The following is a 6000-nucleotide window of genomic DNA, read 5'->3' as shown; positions in this document are numbered from 1 at the left end:
AGAGGAACCAGGGGCAAGATCCCAGGTCACTGCTTACAGTTCATCGTTTCTGTCCCCTAGTCCTTATATTATCAAAGTCTCACAGGCCCACGGTTTGAAAAGTCCAGGCGTTCTACAAGTCCTGTTAGAAATAACACGGTCCCCTTCCCCGTCTCCCCGTTTCCTATTTCCCAGGGACAGCCGCCTTCACCAGCGTCAGGCAGTTTTTTGGTTTCCGCCTCCACGTCTGAAATCACACTGTGCCCTTGGGATCTGTCAACCCCAGTGGTCAGCTAGGGACTCTTCTCGGTGGTTGAGGGCTCGGGTGTCTCTTGCGCCTCTGACCACACAGCATGCATATGCCACGTCCTGTCCTCTTACCTCCCCAATTGGGTGACACGGTCACTTCTGTGAGATCAGTAGCCAATATCTGCATTAATAGAAGTTTGCAAATGCAGTTCCGAGCTGTGATGGTGAGTTTTGTGCCAACTTGACCAGACCCTAGTACCCAGTTATCTAATCGAACACTAACATAGGTGTTGCTTCGAAGTTAAACATCATCTGCGATCACTTGCCTTTGAGTAAAGGAGATCACTATCAGGGGTGTGGGTGGGCCTCATCTAATCAGGTGAAAGGCCTTAAGAACACGACTGAGGTGAACCTGAGATGGAAGATGTTCTGCCTCCAGACCACAGCAGCAGCTCCTGCCTGAGTTTCCAGCAGGCGCCTTACGGGTTTTCTTTTTTTTTTTTTTTTTAATTTTTTTTCAATGTTTTTTATTTATTTTTGGGACAGAGAGACACAGAGCATGAACAGGGGAGGGGCAGAGAGAGAGGGAGACACAGAATTGGAAACAGGCTCCAGGCTCCGAGCTGTCAGCACAGAGCCCGACGCGGGGCTCGAACTCACAGACGCGAGATCGTGACCTGGCTGAAGTCGGCCACTTAACCGACTGCGCCACCCAGGCGCCCCGCCTTACGGGTTTTCGACTCACCAACCCCACAACCCACTTAAAGCCGATTCCTTTAAGTAAATAAAGAAATAAATAAGTTCGTGTGTCCTATAAGCTGTATCTCTGCAGGGCCTTGACTCTGACGATGCTAAGCCTATAGCATACGGTGCTGACGCTTTCTTTTCCGCATCATTCTGTTTTTCCTGGAGTTATTGATCGTTGGTTTTTGCTTGCCTGGCTTGTGACATAGTTAACACTCATTTACCCCCAACTCCCTGAGCTGCTTCGCTGTCCTGCCTCCCCCTCCTTTGGTGCCTCTGTGCAAAACCTCAACTTGCCTCTTCCAGACTGTTCTCTGGGCCCCGCGGGGCTGGCCTCCTGGGACCCCCCCCCCAAGCCCAGGGGCATCCACATGGCCTCCCTCTCCTGCGGACCCCCTTCCTGGATTCGTACCTTCTCTTGCCTGCTTTCTTCCCCCAGTTCAACAGAACGCAACTTCATGGCGCCCTGACAAAAGGGGACCAGAAAATAATTTTCCTGAAGTCTTCAATGTCTGAAAATGTCTGTTTCTGTCCTCAGCCTGGCGGGTGGGGGAATTCTAGGCCGGAAACTGCTTTTCCTCTGGGTTTCGAGGGTGTCCCTCCGTTGTCCGCTATCTCCCAGTGCTCCCCTGCTCAGTCCCGAAGTGTTGTGGTTTTGGATCACCCGCGAGAAAGCTGTCGCCCGCTCCCTCAACGCCTACAGGGCCCTTTTTGTCCATGCCGTGCTAAAATGTCATCACGCTGTGACTTAGGGGGGCTGCCTGTGTCCTCCCCGCTGGGCACTGGCTGCTCCCTTCATGGGGAAGTCAGATCCCTTGGTTCCAGAACTGGCTGCTCTCCTCCAACCCCCTTCCAGTGTCCCCCATGGAATTCGTGTTATTTGGACAACTTGGGCATTCATGGGTCCCCTCGGGCAGGTTCTCTAATATTCTCATCTCATCTTTCCTCTTGATTTCAGCTCTTTTCTTTCTGCTTTGGTTCCGAGGAATTGTTTTCAACTTTCGTTTCAAAATTGTTGTCAAGTGTTGACTTTCTACCCTCTCTGTCTCTTTTCTTTTTTAATTTTTTTTTTTTAATGTTTATTTATTTTCGAGGCTGAGAGAGACAGAGCACGAGCTGGGAAGGAAAAGGACCAGAACAAACAACCGAAGCACCGACCTTCCCTGTTGTCTCAGTGGGGTTTCAGAAGGGAACCGGGGTTGAACGCACATGCTCAGTTCCTGGACTCCTACAGGACACTTCCTCACGTGCTTTCTTGTGCCTTTAGTGGCCGGCGTCCTGAAGCTTCCGCCTGGAGGCTGGCTTTGGTAAGGACGCTCTTCCTGCAGGAGAGCAGTTCAGGTTAGGAAGGAAGTCCAGGCGTGAGGAATTCTCCTTCCCCGGGGACGCCTGCAGGGCTCGGTGTCCAGAACGAACATCCAGCACCTTTACTGCCCCCTCAGCTGTGGATGTGCCTCCCCGGGAAATGGGTGCCTTCGACCTCACCGCTCAAAGTGAGCTTCCTCCTCGTAATGAAGGTGCCTCTCTGGCTCCGGGATGCGGGGGACTGTGAGCACGGGAAGCAGGGACGGTCTGGACGCTGGCTTGGTCCCCGTGCTGTGGCCCGGCAGGCACGGCCCATTCCCACAGGGTGCTCGTCTGGGCCTCTGGTTGGGGGTTGACACTGAGCACGGAGCATTCCGGGTCAGGGAGTACGAAGGTGGCTCGTCAAAGCATCGTGCCTGGCGTTGGCTTGACTTCACCGTCATGCTCGTGGAAGTATGACTCCAAGCGTGCAATTTGTGCCTTAGAAAATAATTTGTTTCCTTTCACATCATGGGCTGGAGAGAGCTCGGCGGCCTTAAATTCACCACTGGCCTGATGGCAGCCACCAACGACTTGCCCCGTAGTATCTTCTGCCGTCACCTGACGTAGGCAGATAGCGAAGCCAGGGGTCTATGGGACACCAATTTCATAATTTGCATTTGAAAAGCTGCAGGGAATTCTTAAAAACCAGCATGTAACTGACATGAGATAAAACTCACCCATTTTAAGGGTACAGCCCAATACGTTTTGTGACAAAACTGTACGGTCGCGAAACCACAGCTACGTGCCAGACACAGGCTATGTTTCCATCCCCGGAAAATTCCCTCGTGTCTCTCTTGGGGGGTGTGGTCTCCCTGTACCCCCACCTCCCATCCTCTACCCTCAGGCGACCACTGACTCCTCTCCAACTCTGGAGCTTCCCTTTTCTAGATAAACAGATCACATAATCATACAGTCCAGCTTCTTTCGCTTAGCGGAACATTGCCGTGTATCAGAAATGCGTTTCTGTTTTATCCATGGGGAGCGTTCCATTGTTATGGAAATAACACGATTTGTTTTTCTTGCATCCGTTGATTGACATTTGAGCTATTTCCAATTTCCGGCTACGATGAATACAACTGCCGCAAACATCTGATACATTTCTCTGCGTGTTCGTGTGTCCTTTCTCCTGCACGAATACCTAGGAGCGGAACGGCTGGTCACGCGAGAAGTGTCACGCGTCAGACGGAATTGCATGACTGTGCGAGGGGTCTAGACGACGCACTGCCCACCTTTAAACTAATTAAAATTAAATACAAGTTAAAAGTCAGCTCCTCAGTGGCAGTAGCTACGTGGCAAGCGCTCGATAGCCACCCCGTGACCAGTGGCTGCCACACGGGAGAGCGATTCGGAATGTTTCCACCATCCCGGGAAACACCGCTGGACAGCACGGGCTTGGAACTGAAAACCTTGAGTTTCAGAATAGAAAGCATTTCATTGTTCTGGACAAAAGACGTTGTAGAGGCAGTGGGTAGTCTTTCTCACCGTTGTTTACATAAACAAATAATACCCTTGCCAAATCTCCTTACAAGTAGAGCATTTTGCAGAACTCATGTTTGGAGCCGCCCAAGGACCAGGGAGTCCAACAGCCTGAAGAAGTTATTGTTCGTGCTGGAGCAGCCGCCCACGGGGACCCCCTGCCCTCCCAGCCTTGGGAAATTCTTATCAACAGCTGCAAGACCCCAGCGACCCTACAGGATGGAGAGGGGGCTCTGCTCGTAGCTGGGAGAATGCCAGAGGCTCCATGACAGGTCATGTAATAACCGATTGGAATCACAGTCTCAGAAACGAGCTTTATACAGTGCTTCTCAGAGGGCTCCTTCGTTCATGGCGCTTTTAAACAACGGCACGACGCCCAACGGATAGAGCGCAGGTCAGCGGTCAACGTCGACAGTCTACGTTTCAAGTTCCAGCATCCTTGAAGACCTTTGGATTTAACGAATAGAATTCTTTTCCTGACCACAGCCCAAATAGGTTTGTTTCACCTTGGCTTTTCCATTGAGGTTCTGATTTCCCGGCAGCTGGGGCTCATGGTGGGGAATCTGGACTCAGGACAATCAGGGGCATTGACTGTGGGCATGGCTCGGTCCCTTGTGTGTGGTCTTTCTCAGAGAAGGGAAGTCCCATCACATAAGAAGGGGGTTTTGTTACCTCTGGGGCAATGTTGCATTTTGTGAAAGAAAGTATTTTAACCACCAGTTTGAACAAAGCTGGGAAACAATAGTCCTTCTTGTGGTCTTTGCCATTAATCTTCTTTTATGTAGGGGGAGAATCAGATGCCTCGATGACGTCATCGCTTGGCCAGGAACAGAACCAATGGGACCAAAGGGCTGCATTGTTTTCCTGACACAGTGGTTCAAGATGAAGCTGTGCTTGCTTTTTCTTTTCTAGAGAGAAAAGGGAACATCTGCATCTGACCACCAAAAAACATGGCTGGAGTCTTCACATTGGGAGAATTTGCCGGAATGTCTTTGTGGAAGAGATTCAACATTTCCAAAGAGGGTCCCCCATCCGTCATCTGCTTTCTTTTCATCCCCAGATAAAAAGAGCTCATTTTCTTTTTAATGGTAAGTCTGGTGGCATCACTGTATTGTTCCTTTCACTCTCCACCTTTGGGAGGCAAAGACGTTTAGGGCAATAAAGCAATAACGTTATCTTCTGAAAGGTGGTCGGTATTAGCAAGGAGAAAAGGTGTCGTTTACAGACGCTTTGTGTGAAGAAGCTGAATGGCATAACAAGCCTGTTCTCAGGGAAACATAAAGGCTGGGCACTGCCCTTCCAGGATATTCTGAGAAATTGAAATCTCCATGGCGTTGTGAGGAAGACTCCCTGGGGAGAGGGGAGGAAAAGAGCAAACAGATGGGAGGGAGGGGCACTAGACCTGACAGAGAGGGGACTCCCGGACGCCTATCGAAATCTAACTTCGTGTCCACCCAAAGCTACCAGGATGGCGAAATGCAGGTCACAAAATGGCCCGCGAGTGTGACCGCTGATGCTCTGTTTTACGTGCCCTTGCTGAGATTGCAGGCCACACCAGCGAGGTACCACGACTGACTTCCATTGCAGAAATGACCCCAAGTTTCCACTCCTTTCCAGAGTCACGCCTTTCGCAGTGTGACTTTGCACCCTCGTAATAAAACCCCAACAACAGTTGGCACTGTCTTGTGCATGAGCTGTGGCTGCTGACGAAGCAGGACCCTGCAATGAGTTCTCCCCCACCCCCACCCCCCAGGCTGGCACAAGGGGCTCGAGGCCTCCCAACCAAACTTCCTCTGGATTGCCTTCTCTCAGCTCCCAACTCAGAAGCCAGCACTCAGCACTCACGGACAAGCCCCCCGTGAGAGTGGGCAGTCTCTGACCCTCGTGTCACATAGCCAGTCACCTGTCAACTGGGTTGCTTAAGAGTTTACCGTAAGAACGAGATCTATTTATTGAAGCGAATGCAGACTAAACTCCCCTCACTTAGAGAAAAAAGCTGTTCACGTATCTGTGTACCGCCTTTTAACACGACATTGCACGCACGCACACACACACACACACACACACACACAGCTTTCATAAAGGGGTTCTTGTGACTCAGATGTGTGCTTATTGCTTTCCTAAAATGACAAGATGTCACATGTCCATGGCAGACCATTCAAATAACAACTTAACGATTCTTCTTAAAACTTTTTAAAGCCGAGT

The sequence above is a fragment of the Neofelis nebulosa genome, chromosome 2 (assembly GCF_028018385.1).
Source record: "Neofelis nebulosa isolate mNeoNeb1 chromosome 2, mNeoNeb1.pri, whole genome shotgun sequence".
Classification (NCBI taxonomy): domain Eukaryota; kingdom Metazoa; phylum Chordata; class Mammalia; order Carnivora; family Felidae; genus Neofelis; species Neofelis nebulosa.
The sequence above is the reverse complement of the archived record's forward strand: the minus strand, read 5'-3'. Positions refer to the sequence as shown.